Raw genomic sequence first — 17617 nt, 5'->3', positions numbered from 1 at the left:
CTATGTAGTATTGTATACGTGCGATATCAATGCAGTTTCTCTCTGTTCCTGCTGAGGAAATGCCTGCTGCTGGGGCAGTGGTGGTAAAGCACTGCTACAAGTCCCAGACTTGGCACCAACTCATCTCCCAAAACAATTTTGTAATTTCTGGCCTGGGTACCTTAGACTTATAGCAGGTTATTTATGGCACTTATCAAATTATTAGTAATCACAATCAGTAGTTTAAAAAATGCGCTGAATTTAAAGGTGGCAAAAAGCCAGAGATATCACTCTGCATGGTATCATAAGCAAAAAATAATCTGCCCACAATATCTACAATTTTAAATCTGTGTCTCCTGAACTACTCACTGCAGCCAGCTTCCATTTCCATCGGTAGCTGATGGCTCACAGCTTCAGTTCAGCTTTACCATTTTTCAAAATTACCTTCAGAATAGGTCCATTAAATTCTTATCTACACATCTCTCATCTCCCAGAAGGCAGCCAGTACTGCAGGTGGTAGATGCAATCATGTTGTAATAGTCAAGCTAGCTGTTGAGTCAGAAGAATATAGAGAAGCAGCTGCTGCTGAGAAAGGGAGAAGATAAATTGGTGTATAAATAAGAATTTGTAGTTAATCAGTTTAGAAATCGATTACCTTCTAATCAACAAAGTATCATGCAGAACAAGTAGAGGGACTCAACTTTTAAACTGGAACAAGAAACATTTTCAATTTAGACAACAGAACAAATTAGGAGTTTCCAAGATGCAATAGATACCACCCAAAAATTAGTCTGTCAACCATTTTTTGTACTATTGATGAATGAAATGTTAAACGAACTTTTGGCTTAACTCTTCCATATGTGCTGAAAAACACATCAAGAAAACAAAATAATTGTAGAATATAAGTAAGTGCATTACAACCCTTCAAATATTATTGATGATCAACATTTAATCTCTGAACTAAAAATGGGCAGATAATCAGCTATGTAGCTGATGAAACAGCTTGTTCAGCTGCTGTAAAACTAACAAAAACTTCTATAAAGTATGCAAATGTCTATTCTGAAGCAGGAATAAAAGTGTAAATTTGATTGAATAGTAAAATATACAGTGCTTCTAGCATAACACAAAATTTGCTGGCCATATGTTCATACCTATTACCTAAAGGAAAAATAGATTTATTCTTCAATCCTAAGATTTATTATCCTTCCTACCTGTATTCATAATACTAGTTTGTGTTGGGGGTATATGTACTTATATACATATACATATATTTGTATATGTATGCATATATGTGTATATATGTGTGCATAAATGTATAACATACATAAATAATCAAAAGCAGCAGATCTTATTACGTTATAGTAATCTAAACATGAAAGAAGTGACAATTAGATGATAATTATTTCAGATTTTCTAAGAACTCAGATTATTTGATTTTCCTTATCTATACTTTTCCATACTGGAAAGTCAATTATTCTTATAAAGGTTTTAATAATAAAATCCTTGAAAATTTGACAAATAGCCTGTATAAATAAGGAAACTTATGTAAGTAATGTCGTAGAGATTTGTTTCAACAACAAATTGCTCAGAAGAGCTACGGTGAGATGAAAATGGGTGCTGAAAATTCAGTCTCCAGCACAAAGAAATGTAATTAATTTTTTTGTAATTCATGCATTTCTGGGATCACCTCGGAGCTAGTGGCTCCATTGGTTGAGCAAAAACAGATAAGAGCGGGTGACCTGCTATATTAGAGTTGATATTTTTCTACCTATCACAAGATGGAGTTCCTTAGGTGAACTCAGATAAAACAATTACACCATTCCCAACAATTTGTTTCTCTTTTTTTTTTTTTTTCAGAAAGGAAAAGATGATCTCTTTTTTAGAGATTCACGAAGGCAGTGTATCCAGCAATTTTATTACATACGATTGCAGAAACATCTGTGATTCATAGATTTCCTACACTGAAAAAGTTTTCCCTTCCAAAAATAACCTACCACAAAATTAAACTTAGTATTTTTTGTCTATTGCTGTTTTTGTTTTGGTTTCTGTTTTTGTTTTGGTTTCTGTTTTTGTTTGGTTTTTTTGTTCATTTTAATTTACTGCCACAAACCCTCTACATATTTCTTAGTTCCTGCCACAGCTGAGATAAACATTCTCACAGCCAGAAGCCACATTCATGACTAGGCTGTCATTTGGACTACAACTATGAATTGCCATGCCCTACTGCTGTCACCAAACACCTGGTATTGCACAATTAAGCACAATGAGGTCCAGTGCAGAGATTTTCTATACCATCCTGATAGTCATGAGGACCACACAGTACCCTATAATTGGTTGCACAGTTAGGTGTCCAGACAGGTCTTTACTACCTCCATAGAAAAGGATTCCACAACTTCCCTGGGCAACCTGTTCCAGTGCTCTGTCACCCTTCTGTAGAGATCTTCCCCATGTTTGTATGGAACTTCCCATGTTCAAGTTTTAGAATATTACTCCTTGTCCTATTGCTATGGGGCACCAAGAAGAAGCTGGCCTCATGCATTTGTCTCCCACACCCCTTTAGATATTTATCCCTGCTCAGTTTCCATTTCCCTGGGCTGAACAGATCAAGTAACTCAGCCTTTCCTCATATAGGAGATAAGGGCCTCCAGGCCTTTTATCATCTTTATGGCCTTCTGCAGTACTCCATCTAGGAAATCCCTGTCTTTTTTGAACTGGGGAGCCCAGAACTAGACACAGGCATGAGATTTCCCCTTGGTGAATCCATGTTGACTACTCCTAACAAACTTCTTCCAGTTATCTGGAGAAGGTATCCAGACCAAGTTGTTCCATCACCTTTCCAGGGACAGAGGTGATATTAAATCCATTAATATAAAATTGAATGTAGTGACCTGGATGCAAATCAGACAGCATGGAGTACTGGATAACATCCTACTTGATTATATTCTTAGGCAAATAAATATATCCTACTCTAACTACTGTGAGGAGTAGGAAATTTGTTTATAATGTGAAAAACTTACATTAAAATCACTTTGGCACCTGAACTGTTAATCTGATGTCTGTTCAGCTATAAGCCACTCTTAAAACTGCCCTTCTCAGATACACTTCATTATGCATAAATACTAATCACAGTAGGATCTTCAGTCACCTTTACCCACAGCACAAGCCTTCTTGTCTCTAGCCAAGTAAGGGTTACATAATTCAGCATAACAAAAGAGCAGAAGAGACCCATCAATAACTCATTAATATATTGAGAAAATACAGTTTAATATTCCATGTTGCTTGTATGTGTGAACATTTATGCTATCAATTATCTGTAGAACAAAGGTGTTGAATTTCTTTTTCCACTCTGGTAAAATGATTTGCCTTGTCCTGGAAAAAAACATATCAGCAACCTTGACACAACTTTTCACTGCATCTTGTTCCCCACTCCACTGAGTCATGAGCCTTACTAGAGAAGGGAACTGTCCCTGAACATTACAAACCAACAAACTTCACATTAGGACTGTTCCACAGTGAACATTCGGAAGCATCCCTGACTATTGCCACTACAAGAGCAGCCATGAGAACACCAATAGGCATATGTACACACTGTAAAATTTCACTGAGATTCTCTTCTGAAGTGATGAATTTTATCTATTAGGTGGAGTATTCCAAAATGGTTTTGGATTAAACTGCAGGCGCTACAAACAAAACTGATGACAGATACAGAAATAAAAGCATTTCACATTCTCAAGTCGTAGCTTGAAGTTCCTGAACTACTTCACCTTGGTTTGCAACATGGCTGCATTTTGACAACATAAGTATTAGCTTTACTAGTGTACTCAGAGAACAATATGTCAGGACAGATACTTAGTAAGAAGAACTCAGAGCTCACTGACTTGATTTACACCAACAGTTGGGCTTTACCTGTCCTATTTTTAGCCATCATCAGAAGAGTTTAATTTTTATTCCATATCTCATTCCATGTGAATACTGAAAACAAAGAATAATCCAGGAAAATAAATACTTGTTACAGCCTCCTCAGTTTTCCACTAAAGTTGACAACCCTGGCCAGTGCAGATTTCCTGACTTCTGACTCAGAGTGGGTGTTAAGACACCTGAAGTGTTTGTGTGGTGGGTGTTTTGCACAGAACTGGTGTAACTGTGCCAAAATGTGTCACAACTAGCACCTGTTTCCTTCCTTGGGATCAACACCAGATGGACTGTAGGTTTTACTGAGTAAAGACAATTCATCTCCTTTTTAATCCCTTGTGTATCAAATCAACTCTTGAACTTTCACTGCCTGAGAAAGATTCTGAGGGAGAAGGAGATGTTTAGTTAGGTCTCATTAAACTTTCAGCATCAAGCACTGCAAGGTTATGGTATGAGGACTAGTGCAAACGTTACCCATCTGAGGTTTTCTCAAAAGTCTACAACAACATTATGTGTTCAGTTCTACTTTCAGATTAGCATACAGCTTTTATCCTTACCTAAATATTTCCAAATAAATAAACAAAACAAAACAAAACAAAATAAAATAAAATAAAATAAAATAAAATAAAATAAAATAAAATAAAATAAAATAAAATAAAATAAAATAAATGCCAGTGCTTGTCTGAATGGCTGTTCTCAGACTTCATTATTTCTAGCATATAGCTTACATAGAAGTGACAAAATCTAGCAATTGCTGCAATACATTGCTCTTGTTTACTCAAATGACATTATTATTTATTTTTAAGCTTTACCTATTTATTTCTAATTCCGATCTGTTCAGAGGATGCAAGTTGCTTCTCTGTCATCTCAATCCTTTATCTGTAAATGTTTTTCATTGTGCTTCAAAAATATATGTGCTTTGCTTTTTTACCCTTGGAATAACAGGGAGTTACAAATGAGTTCTAAGACGTGCATTTTAAGAAAAGACTAAAAAAACAACTTTTAAAAAGCAAACTGAAGAAAAAGTTGAGATGATCTAATCACCACCCGTAACTATTTACCACAAGGACGAGATACTGTTCAAAAATGCATGACCTATTGGATCTCACATGTAGAAACTTCAATTAGACATACTAAGGCTTAGTGCTGATTCTTAAACGCAGTCAGTGAATTTAAAAAAAATGATGATGTAGCTTCCTTGAAGTTAGCACTGTAAGACTCTTCAAGTGTAGTAGTTAGACAGAAGTTTAGTGAGGGGGGGGAATGGGGACGTTCCAGAGATGTTTTCTCTCTGCATCAATTACTAATAAGTCAAGCAATAGATACACTTTGGTTGGCATCTCTAGTCTAAAGCACAGCAGTTTTCTTCAGATAAATAAGAAATGCAATAGTTTTCTGTACTCAGCTTGTTGAAATTATATTGTTTTGCTAGTCTATGAAGTTACCTACACACTTATTTAAGTTACTTACACACCAGAAAGGCTGAGTGCCAGAGTATCACAGAGCACTAAGATATACTTATAGCTTATTCAGTTGCCTTTGATCTGAACAACTATTTTTGGCATACTCTTGTAGGTAGTAAGGAAGAGCACATAGTCATTTTTGAAGATACACATTTTCTAATATGTGTCTACACCCTGGACTTATGAATTTTAGCATGTAATCCTCAAAATGAGCATCCTCTATTGAGATGCCCAGGTACCTAACTATTTGAGAGATAAAGGCAAAGAATTTCAAAAAGGAAAAAAATAAAATAAATAAATAAATAAATAAATCCTAAAAGTGGTGATTTACTATGAAAGTTCAAATGACAGTAACAGGGAAGAAGATAAGCCCTCCTTCCAGCTGGAGGGAGATCTTGGAGTGGGAAGCTACCTGAATAAACAAAATTTTAAAAACAGAATAAAAGGTTTTCTCAGGTCAGTAAATCCAATTCTCTGTTTTAATAAACTGAGACCAGTAACTTAAAGGACTTTAAAAGGGTCACCAGTGAAATCAGAGAAATAGCACCTATTTCAAATGTTAGCATGTAGCTCCGTAGATATAACACATCCTTTTATGTTAGTCTCCATTACTTCATATTTCATTCATTTTTTAATTTAATACCACAGTTTAATGCATTGTGCATTGAAGCAATTCACAGTAATGCTAATGACAGCCTCCAGTGCCGCAATGTTTATCTCTAAAAACAACAAAGATTTTGGCATGGTAATTTTCTATTATTTCAAATGCAAGTCTAATCAGAATTACTCTGATGATTACTTTCAACTTCTCTCCTCCTCCTCCTCCTCCACACTCACAGTGATTCACTTCTGATTGTCACGCACTAGGAAGAAAACTGCTATATTCACTTGAAGAGAACTTTTGTTTGCTTGATGAGAATGTTGTATTAAAATGCAGCATTCTTAGCATTCAGTAGTAATAGATGGTCATAATTAGGCAAAATTGCATCTTCAGAACATTTGAATCCCTGGAGAGCTTTTTGGAAAAGGCTTAGGAATATTACATTTGGAAGATCGTAGGCAGGCAGAGTACACTGACATTAATGAAAGAAGCACCTAGCAAAAACTGGCTCTTCAACAAATAATTGCAGCGCAAACAAGCTGAAAAATCTAAGTCAACAAGACACAAAGACAGAAAGAACATCTGGTCATACCAAATATAGAACAACAAACTACTACTCAGTTCTGGGAACAAAGATTAAAATGAATAAGAGGAGACATCTAAAGAAGGTGAAGCCACTTTTCAGTGGCTAAATTGTAGGATGAGAAACAAAAAGCTCTGGCTTTATCTGAATATGAAGAAAAGCTGTTTTTACTGACTAAGTAATGGCACAGGCTATCCAGAGAGTCTGTAATTTCCATCCTTGTATATTTTTAAAAGTCACCTGGACATGATTCTGAACAATCTACTCTGGATGGTCATGCTTGAGCTTCAGGGGCAGATCATAACAGGGCATCCAGCAGTCCTTTCTAACCTAAACCATTCTGGGAGGCTGTGGCTGGGAGCACAAATGGGCTACAGCACAATGAACAGCCTGAAAGTACAGCATGACTTTTTCTGTTCATTTTCTTAATGTTCACTCTCCCAGATTTATGAGCAGAATCGTCCCTTAGGGCTGCATATGCATGACATTTAGTTAATTTCTATGCCATATTTTGAAGTGACTAAATAGTTGTATAGAATAAGCAGTAGTAGTTTTAGTTCACAATATAGAATCACGTACTAAGCTAAGGTAATATCTGACATAACAGCATTTGCTTTGTTCTGCAGAAAATTAATTCTGTTCATTCAGTGCATTTGCCTATCCATTTGAATGTCTCACAAGCAGTATTGGGAACACAGACTATATTTCTCTGAGTGCTGCATCTTTCTTAAATACACATATGCAGTATGGCCTGTAAAGATCAGAATTTTCAGTGTGCTGTTTAATTAATGTTAACCCAATTCTTCTTTCTCTTGGAAATTTCTTCCCAAAGCTTCCTATCTAGTATGCAAGCATTAGTTTCATAATGAACGATAGCTGTGGAAAAGAAAGGGTCCTTTGATTTTCCCCACAATACAACATGAGCTGTAGAACTCTCCTGGAATTGCAACAAGCTGTGAAGTTTACAGGCAAACCATTTTGCCTCTAGAAAATTCTCTTCTTACATTTTGACTTCTTTCTTTCACTTCTTCACTTCTTCCTTTTTTTTTTTGTTCCCAGAGTTCTCTGACTCAGCCAACCCATCTCCATAATCTTCCCCGGGGTTATTTTTAAAATAAATCACCTGATCATTTTTCTTGTGCTGTTTCAGCACTAAAAAAACCCCAAAATGTATGATAAAAAATTGCCTTTCTTCTTCATCTCATCTTCTAAACAGTCTTCCTTAAGAGAGAGAGGGTGGTTTTTTTTCTGAAATTTATAATGCTTTTCCTCTACCTTAATGGTGTTCTCTCCAATCAGTGTTTTATCTTTCCTCTTTACCCTAAGGATCCTTCCAGACTAAACCCTCACCCACTGATTACAAATTAAGGATAAAGAAAATGCAACTTCTGGGCTACCCTATTTCTGATTGAAGGTGCTGCTGCTCCCCAGATTACAGGCACCCATCAAGAGAAAAGGCAGATGTTTATAGGGTTTTATACAGAAAGTCTTGGGTAGTTCTAATAATCAACTGAATTTGGTAATAAAAATCAAGAATCATGATAGAAATTCTGCCAGTGATCACTTTCCAGCTTCTTCATCTTAGACTTTGTTGTTGTCAAAGCACCATTTCTCTTTTCCAAAGCTCTTCCCTTTCTTTCTGTAGTTCAAGTCTTCCCAACACATTTACCAAGTAGAAATTTAGTTAGAACAGATACTGCTGTGACTGTCCTCAACCAGATTTACAACCCGTAAAAGGTGAATTTGTGTGATTCAAGTCTGACTTAAGAATATTTGGACAACATTTTTATTTTCCTTTCTATTTCTTGTGTTGCTGATGTCTCTGCCAGGAAAACATTTATAGTGGCAGAGTTCCGTCTAGTCTCCGTTTTAATAGTGTCCCCCAATAGAGCCCCAAAATAGGGCTCTACAGCTTTGTCACCGTCAGTGAGCAATACAGAATGTTACCCATAACTGTCATCTGAGCTCCAGAACTGGGCTTTATTTCAAAGAATCTTGAAGCCACTCAGCCTCAGCTTTTCAAATCTGACCCTTCGTATCTTATAGATCTCTTGAGTTATCAGTTACACAATTTGAACAACAGTGCAGTATCCTTAAATTTCCAAGATTTTAAATACAAAAAAAAAAAATTTAAAAAAATCCTTTTTTTTTCTTTTTTTTTTCTTTTTTTTCAACTGAAAACAAGATCAGCTCTATTTCCTTATCAAATCTGTCCTTTTTAGGAGATACCTGACTTATTTCAGCTACTGTAACATTTCCCGTGTTCTTCCTCTCTTTTCCCTTCTCCCTTTTTCTTTTTTTTTTTAACTCTCTTTCTTTGTCAAGTACCAAAATATTTTCTTTCTCTAAATTTTCAGGCCTACAGAACACCTGCTTTCAATATATGTATTGCTGTTGGTATTGCAGGTTAACTCAGGGAATGAGCAAGAAACAGAAAGATACAGATAGCATGGATCACATTGTCTAAAGATGCTGGTATACTTGTCTAACATAATTACCAATAATGTTAATGATCCCTAAGCAGTCCAAAGAACATCATTACCCAATGGCTCAGAAAATATTTCCCAGCAGTGTCACTTGTCTACAGGTTTCCTGTACTTTTTGCATTAAATTAATTAAGTTAATTCTTAATAGCACTGCACTATTTTTATAGATTTAATATGAAAAGCTAGTCAGAATGTTTTCAGCAAAAAGTTTCTGCTGAAGTGTGCTATTTCATTCAAGCCAAAATATTTTGATTATTTCTATTGATTTATAAGCTCTTGGCAGAATGATTTTTGCAAGTGACTTTTTGTGTGCTTCAGGAAAGGGAGTCTATTTTCAGACAAAATCTAAGAAAATGGTTATATTCTTAGCAGTTGGCTTCTGAAATACATGATAGTTTCTGTGCTTATATCAGATCTGAATGGAGATAAACTAAACAAATTAAGGAGCTGTAATGAACTGGCCTCTACACCCAGAGAATCTGAATGCAAGTTTTCTGCCCTACTGGTTTGTGTAATTCCAATAGTCATTATGAGAGCCTAGCGTTAATGTAGAAAAGTGTAGACTCTATGCTCTGAGTGGAGAATCAATAAAGTAAAACAGGTTACAAGCCCTGAATTTGACTAAATAGTCTTCTGAAATTTCTGAGATTATGCAGGTTGGGAATTGTATTAAAACATTCTGGAAAAAAAAAAAAACAAAAAAACAAAAAAAAAAACAAAAAAAAAACAGAAGAGCATACCTCTTGACACAAAAATAGTAAGAATTCTGATTAGGTTAGTAATGAAGGAAAAATGTTACTTCCCACAGCTTCCTGGCTTCCTGAATTGGCATTGCTATACTCATTTTGTCACCTCCACCTTAATGTATTTACTCTTCAAATTAATCCCATCTCTGATCTGTCTCTCCCTTTCACATCACAGACCCATTCTGAGAAACAGTCATACTCTCAACCAGTCCAAACATCAGCAAGCTAGAAAACACTGAAATACAATAGAGAAGTATTACTTCAACTGACTAAAAGTGAGTCATGGCAATGTGGGATGGATAAGGAAGTATGCACATTCCTGTGATATGGCTTGCCACTCTACTGTCATGCATATAGCTGGTCAGCATCCTGGTCAACTTGGTCTAATCTGCAGCAAAAAAAAAGTGCGTTTGACTTAAATTACCTTTGATGTAGTATACTGGAGCAACTTTGGAAAGTAGTAGTGATGAATCTGATCCTACACTTTTGTAATTTATTGCAGGCCATTGTTCTAAAACAGCTGCTTCAATGGGCAAAAAAAAAAAAAAATAATTTCCTAAAAAACAAAAAACAAAAAACAAAAAAAAAAAAAACCAAAAACACAAAGAACAACAGCAACAACAACAAAAAAATGGGCAGATCAGCTCACACAGTGGAGTTTCCCAGATATAAAATCTGAGCTGTATCCTACAGACATCTCTCAGAGAATAATAATAAGTCATACTGAGTAAGGCTTTGCAGGGCTGTTTTCTGAGCATAAGGCTTTGGAAAACTGTCAAGCACTTGAAAATGTAGGAATAAATATACTCCTCCATTATTTTTAGGCATTTCACGCATTCTTAAGTATTAAAAAATATGTGCCATGGTATGTGTCCAATCTGTGCCAAGTATCATATCAGGAAATAGCAGAGCAGGTTGCTGAACAATAATTGGGCCAGTCATACACAGTTATTTCAAATGACCTGTCAGAATGTAAATTCATCAGCAAAAAATGCCATCCATACCATTAATTCTTTGAATTCATGCAACGAGAGAAATTTAGCGAATAACTGTCACAACAGGTAATCCAGGTGTGATGAGTGGCTTTTTGTAATTATTATTAGTTGTTGTTTTGTATTGGCTTGGGGATTTTTGTTTCTTTTCCTTTGTTGTTGTTTATTTGTATTTATTTATTTATTCATATTAAGGAACATTACATTGCAATTAGAATTAGCTGCCTGTTTCAGAATTCTTGTGGAAAATCAAGCCAATTTAAAAAAATTAAAAATTAAAATTAGCCATGTTTTCTTTCTCTAAATATAGTACTGAGTCAGTTTGTTGACAGGAATATGTGCAAAATCTAGTAGTTTAAGTGAACACTGGAGACTGTTTTCAGGAGATTGTCGATTTTAAGTGTACTTAGAATTGTCTTTTCAGGTTATGTTCTGTCCTGATATATCCAGTGAACAGGAAAAAAATGAACAAACAAACAAAAACCATTTATTTCCAAGCAAAGTTCACTTCTTCAGTACGAGTTAATTGTTGCAAATTGTGTGACTATTTACAAAATTAATTCAGTATACAATTTTAAATCTTCAAATAATCTTGGAATAATTATGAATGAATTCTCTAAGCCACTTGATAAATTCAGGGACTAGAAATGCACTCTTTGAGCATTGTAAGTGTCAAAATAAATTTATCTTGTTAGGAATTATTGAATCAGGATACATGTGATTGGATTGACATTAATATTTAACTGACAAATGTACCAGTCGCTTGATTTGTCATTGCAGAGATGAAGGGGATATCATAGAGGCTAATTATTTTTTCTGCAACTGCAAGGATGATTTTGAGCCAAAATTTTTTCTCTCCTGTGATGAGTGGAAGTTTCATTTGTTTGTTTACTCAATTAAATAGTACAATAATTTAAGCTAAGGACCTATGTCTAAATGTTTCTTCATTTTTTTACTCTCCCTTTTCCCCTCTTTATCTCTTTCTTCTCTTCTTCTTTTTAGTCTCTTCACTATCTTTTCACATTTTCATCTCCCTTCTCAAATCCTGAAGTGAACTAAATCATTGAAAGACTGGAACTTCTCTGGAGAGAGCTCCTCTTGTACAGATGACATTTTCAAGTCATTTTAAGATCATGGAAATGCAGTTTAAACAGAAAGGCCTATCTTTATTCATATGTTATGTAACTAGCAAGCATACAACCTCTCCAAAGTGGTTGCATCTTATATCTACAATATTTCTTGGGCACAACTTTGTCAGGCTGAGATGGGGACTTCCAGGTTCTTCTGTACTTTAACAACCTATGTTCCTTTGCAATAAACTTATACTAGTCAAAGTCTAAGTCACTGTGCTGATGAAAGAGGTCACTCATGATTGTACCATGAAATTTTGTATACTTGTTGTACATTTTTTACCCATTTTATATAGCTGAAGATCACACTTAGCCTACAATGACAAGCAGCTAAGATTCTGTTGTTGTCGGTCATTCATTTCATCCACAAGAAAGTTAACATCTTACTTGTCTTTCCAAGGTTAACATGGTTAACCCTAGTAAAAGGTTGTGCTGTGACTATGCATTCATAAAAAACTGAGTCAAAACTTGACTTTCACGCAGCTGTGCTGTGTCTCTGTACATTCTAGATATATATATATTCAAAATTTCACATTAAAGGAGGGTTTATTTAAAATTCTGTTTCTTAACAGAACCATGGTTTTTAGTATTTCTTCTCTACCAACTTCAAAAAGTTAGAAGATTCATGACATTTATTATATTTTATTTAGTATAGATAAAATTCTGAACTACAAAATTTATACTTCAAGGTGAACTTTTAATTCAGTTTTTGTTGAAACTTGTTTTTATTCTTTCAGCATATGATCAGATATTAGAGGTTTATTTCAAGCTGCATTACTTTTTCTGTATCTGTTTCTGGCCATTCACAGAGTATTTCTACTTGTAAACATCTACAGGTAAACTACCTTGTTGTCTTTTCCTACATTCTTTCTGCTTCACTCGTTACTGATTATACTTCAACAGCTGGAGGGAAGGGAAGGGGAGTGGACGGGAAGGGAAGGAAGGAGAAGGGAGGGGACAGGGGAAATAGACGGGAGGGAAGAGAGGAGAGAAGAGAAATCTGGAATGCTGAGAATTTATATTTCTTACACTATGTCTAAAGGATTACTTAATTTTCACCCATGATTTTCTTTTGCAGTGAGAAATGAAGAGAAATGGAAGGGATATAAGTCAATCTCTTGTATGGTACCATTTACCCCAACATACTTGACTGAAAAAAGTGACTTTACAGGAAATAAACTGCTTTAATCTACTCCAAGTAAAATTGTGCATGGTGAAAGGAAGCAAATACAACTAGGACAAACTCATATCTGTCACTAGGAGTCGGGGTTAGGTGCTTTTCCAAGTGGTCTGTCTTCTACCTTTCATGTAGCAGATTGGCTTGATTCAAATATTAAGAGCTTCATTTCCATTCTGACAAGCCTCCAGCTCTCGGAGTGGGGAAAAAAAAAAAAAAAAAAAAAAAAAGGCAACAGCAAGGGCAGAAAGCTAATATATTGGTCCAGATACTTCTATGTCTACTTTGAACATCCGTTTAAATTCTCCTGTGCATGTAAGAGAAGGTTTTAAAACAGGGACATCTTAAAGGCCAGAAGCCTGACAGTGAATATTTAGGAACACCGGGACCTTAATTCAGCTTTCCAATTAACAGAATCATAGCATATCCTGAATTGGAAGGGACACACAAGGATCACTGAGTTCAACTCTTGGCTCCACACAGGACCACCCTTAGACAAATACATTACTGATATAATGCATATGATTTCCAAACTGCAGTTGATGAGAAGAAATCTGCATTTTCCTTCTCAGAAACATTAGTCACTTAAACTTAGGAAAGCTCATTATTTTATATATTTCATTGCTCAGGTGGAGGAGGAAAATCATGGGGGGGCAGGGAAAGCACCACAGACTGCAGAACAAATGGTTTGGTAGGGTTGTGTTCATGGTGGGAAAATAAATCCATGTGAAAAATTAAACAACTTCTTTTTCTAAAGAGAAAGGATGAAATGTGTTATTCTATTCAAACAAACAGAACTTCATCTAATTGTCTCACTGAATTGATCAGTTTTCACCAATTATTTTAACTTCTCCAGAAATAAGAAATGTTCTCTTAACTTGGTAGAAGACTGTCAGTTTTCATGCTGATTGATCATTTGCCACAGCAACACTTTAAGACTGTTTATAGTTTTCCATTGTGATAGTTTGCCTTGTCATCGTCAATACCATTCTATACTTTTAAATCCATTTTAGTATTTTTAACAGTATTTTTAATCTAATATTGTCCATGTTAGGGAGACTTTTGGTGTTGGATTTGGCATTTGCTATTGATTTTTTTTTCTAGTAGTTACCATAAAAGGGCCAAATTCATCTGGAAAGTTACAGGGATTCCAGAGTACTACTGCAGCTGTGCACCTTATGGGGCATATGCCTCTCAGTGACTAAGATCTATATCTCATTTTTACTGAGACAAAGGTTAGTAAAATATTTTTGCTATAGGGGACCTTCTTCTGCTGGTCTTGCCAGCACTGTGTCCTTTTGTCAAGACACTCCTGGTTTACATATACATATATACACAATCCGTTCATATCGTGTGGTCCTCAATAACCATTAGATCAGAATGCTCATGGAACTAATTTACAGTGAATTATTAAAACATGTCCTAGAAACAGTGGGTAGATTGAATACAGTAATTATTGATGGCAAGTGCTGAATGCCAGGGATCTAAGCATTATTCCCATGAGTATCACACACCTCAGTTCACTGTATTGTATGCAAGCAAGTCATTAACCGCTGTGGAAACATGAGAAGGGAAAACAGTGAAGAGAATCTACCCTCAGTGAAAAGTAACACTGGGTTTTAGATAATGGTGTAGCAGAGAAACGCCTCTTGGTGGCTCAATTCAAGATAAGTGTGGTGCTCTAGGAGTGGAGACATTGCCTGTATAACTGACAGGCAGTGCAACTAAGATGAGAGTTGGTGGTACAAATGGACAGAATGATGTCAGGAGTCTCCATTTAGGAAAGATTTCTCTATAGACCTTCTTTCTTTCTTAAATTTCTTCCATAATTTTTTCTTTCTGTTGATTTATTAGCGTTTAGCAGTAAAGAATTTGCAGCTCTGAGCATGCTGTCTGTTAACAGGGATCCCCAGAAAAAGTTTCTTCTGGAAAAACAGACAAATTAGCACTGAAGTAGAAATGGTAACACCAAGACGGTGAAGCAGGGTAATGGTCAGGGAGACCATCTCTTCCTGAATCTGCCACTGCCAAATCTCCCTGAGTCCAGAAGAAGCTCATAGTACTTACTACATCCTAGGGATGTACTGCGTTTTTGATAGGTTCAGATTGCCTGATACTTTGAATTTGCAATTTCAAGCCCAATCAAAATCAATAAGGGTTTAACTCCACAGTATGCTGCATTTTGAAAGCTATGGTTCCCCAAATCTGCTTTTTCCTGTCCCAGTGCAATTCTCTGCTTTTGCAGTAAAGCAGCCTGGCTGATACTGAGCTGTGCAATAAACCAGGATGCTGAATTGATCCGTGTTAAAAATGTATTCATCCTTCCCCCACCTACTCTTTTCTGTATTCTGGGGAGGAAGTATTATTGTGCCATTTTTACTCTTATTCAGCTGACAGCATGAATCCAAATAAATGCTGCTAACTCAACTAATGGGAAGTGACCACTTTGCCATCAAACCACTGTAGTCTGAGTGCCAAGAATTTACTGAAGCAAAGGTAAGAAAACAGCACTTATATCAACCACATAAACATTAGAATTCAAAACACATGTTCAACTTATGTGATGAGAGACTTTTATTCTCCTTCCTCTTACAGTTTACTTCTTAGCAGAAATCAGGAATGAAGTATTTAATACCCAAGAGGTAAATATTATAAGTTTTTACAGTGTTACTAGGGTATTTTTAACAACTTAATAAAAAAGATCTTAATTTTAAAAAAAATCATTAATTGGTGAGTTTTGTAAAGTCTCCCAAATGACCTAAAAGTGCAAATGCTGCTAAATTACTCAGAAGAAAATACATTCTCCAAAATCAGTAGGTCCTTATCCAGTACAATGAGTCTTCTTTAAGTTATTGGAGTTCTGCCCGTTTTAATAAGAGCAAAAATTCTTAGGATTCTCAAAACATTGAGGCCCAAATCCCGATACTTAACTAAAATACCACAAGATCAAAGCATTACAGTTATATTATGTGTTCTACAAGGAAAGCAAATCAGATTTCAGCCGAGATCCATTAACATATGCTGTTAAAAATCTTTCTGAAGGACAAAATCCACAGTCAAGAGGATTGTGCAGCGAAAATATCATTTTCTGTTATTTGCTTATGCTATACAGACATGCTGAGGGAGCTGGGCTTGTTCAGCCTAGAGGAGAAGGCTGTGGGGTGACTTCATGCATCTTACCAGAACCTAAAGGGAGCCTGTAAACAGGCGGGGATTCAGCTGTTCACAAGGATAGATAATGGTAGTGCATACAGAAAGAGTTATAAGTTGAAGCAGGGAAGATTTAGGTTGTATATCAGGGGAAAATTCTTTACCAAGGGAGTGGTGAGGCGCTGGAACAGGCTTCTCAGAGAGGCTGTAGATGCCCCACCCCTTGAGGTGTTCAAGACTGGGTTAGATGGGGCCCTGGGAAGCCTGGTCTAGTATTAAGCAACCAAGGAGGTTGGTGGCCCTGCTTGCAGCAATGGGGTTGGAGCTTGTTTATTCCCGAGGTCCCTTCCAACCCAGGCCATTCTATGATTCCACGATTCTCTGATTCTATTAGTTACAGATTTTATCAGTGACAGGTAGTCTCCTAAGCATTAGCAAAAATCTGGAAAGAAAACTGAGGGACCATTTGGTGGTACTACTTATAATTTCCAGGATTGTCCTGGTTCCTTTTGAACAACATCAATGCTTTCTTATAATGTTTAAAGGCAGGTGTTATTGATTGGTAGCTAGGCAAATTCCTATGATGTGCTTAACAATTACATATCCATTTCACATCAAACCAACAAGGGGAGCTGACATTGCAAGAAAGACACCTGTGCACTATATTTTCTTTATGAGAATTGTTCTAGTTCATTTAGAGAATGATATACTATAAAGTTAGAGTAGGATCTTACGTTTCAGCAACAGAAAAACCTGACTTCAGTCCTTCTTCACAACCTGCATCATAGAGACAGAGACAGAACCATCAGCCTCTGGGCAACCATGCAGGTCTCTCCTAGAAGAGCACTTCTGCAGTGATGATGATAATTAGTGATGATGCAGATCCTGGCCAGAGATGTTGCTCTTCATCCTGACATGGAGCTTCTTCTAATGGAGATGGAGATCCATTCTCAGGCACCATACTCACCCTGCTATTCCCCCTCTGTTATCTGGGATGAAAACAGCTATCTTTCCTGAGTATTCCTTTGAAGGAGCTTCTTTCTCCAGGGATTATTCACATACATAGCCAAACTGCTAACTTAGTCAAACCATGTGATAATTCCTGAGTAACCTTTGCCATAAATAACCATATCATCCTGTCAAGGCACATGTGAAGGTGGTTTATATACTGTTAAGAATTAAGATGACTGGTAACTTCTTCAGTATTCCTGGTAAGTGCTAAATATGGTAAGTGCTCTTCTCATTTTTCTAGGAAATTATCTTCACATCTTAATCTGAAAGACTATCTTACAACACAGAAAACTCTTTACAAATATTTTATTGCAATAGACATGGCTCAATGAAAAACATTTTGCTGTCATTTTTGCAAAGAAGAGAATAATTAGAATAGAAATTTTT

This window comes from Coturnix japonica, chromosome Z (genome assembly GCF_054131305.1).
Source record: "Coturnix japonica strain WE chromosome Z, WE-NBRP24, whole genome shotgun sequence".
Taxonomy (NCBI): Eukaryota; Metazoa; Chordata; class Aves; order Galliformes; family Phasianidae; genus Coturnix; species Coturnix japonica.
This window is presented reverse-complemented; position numbering follows the sequence as displayed.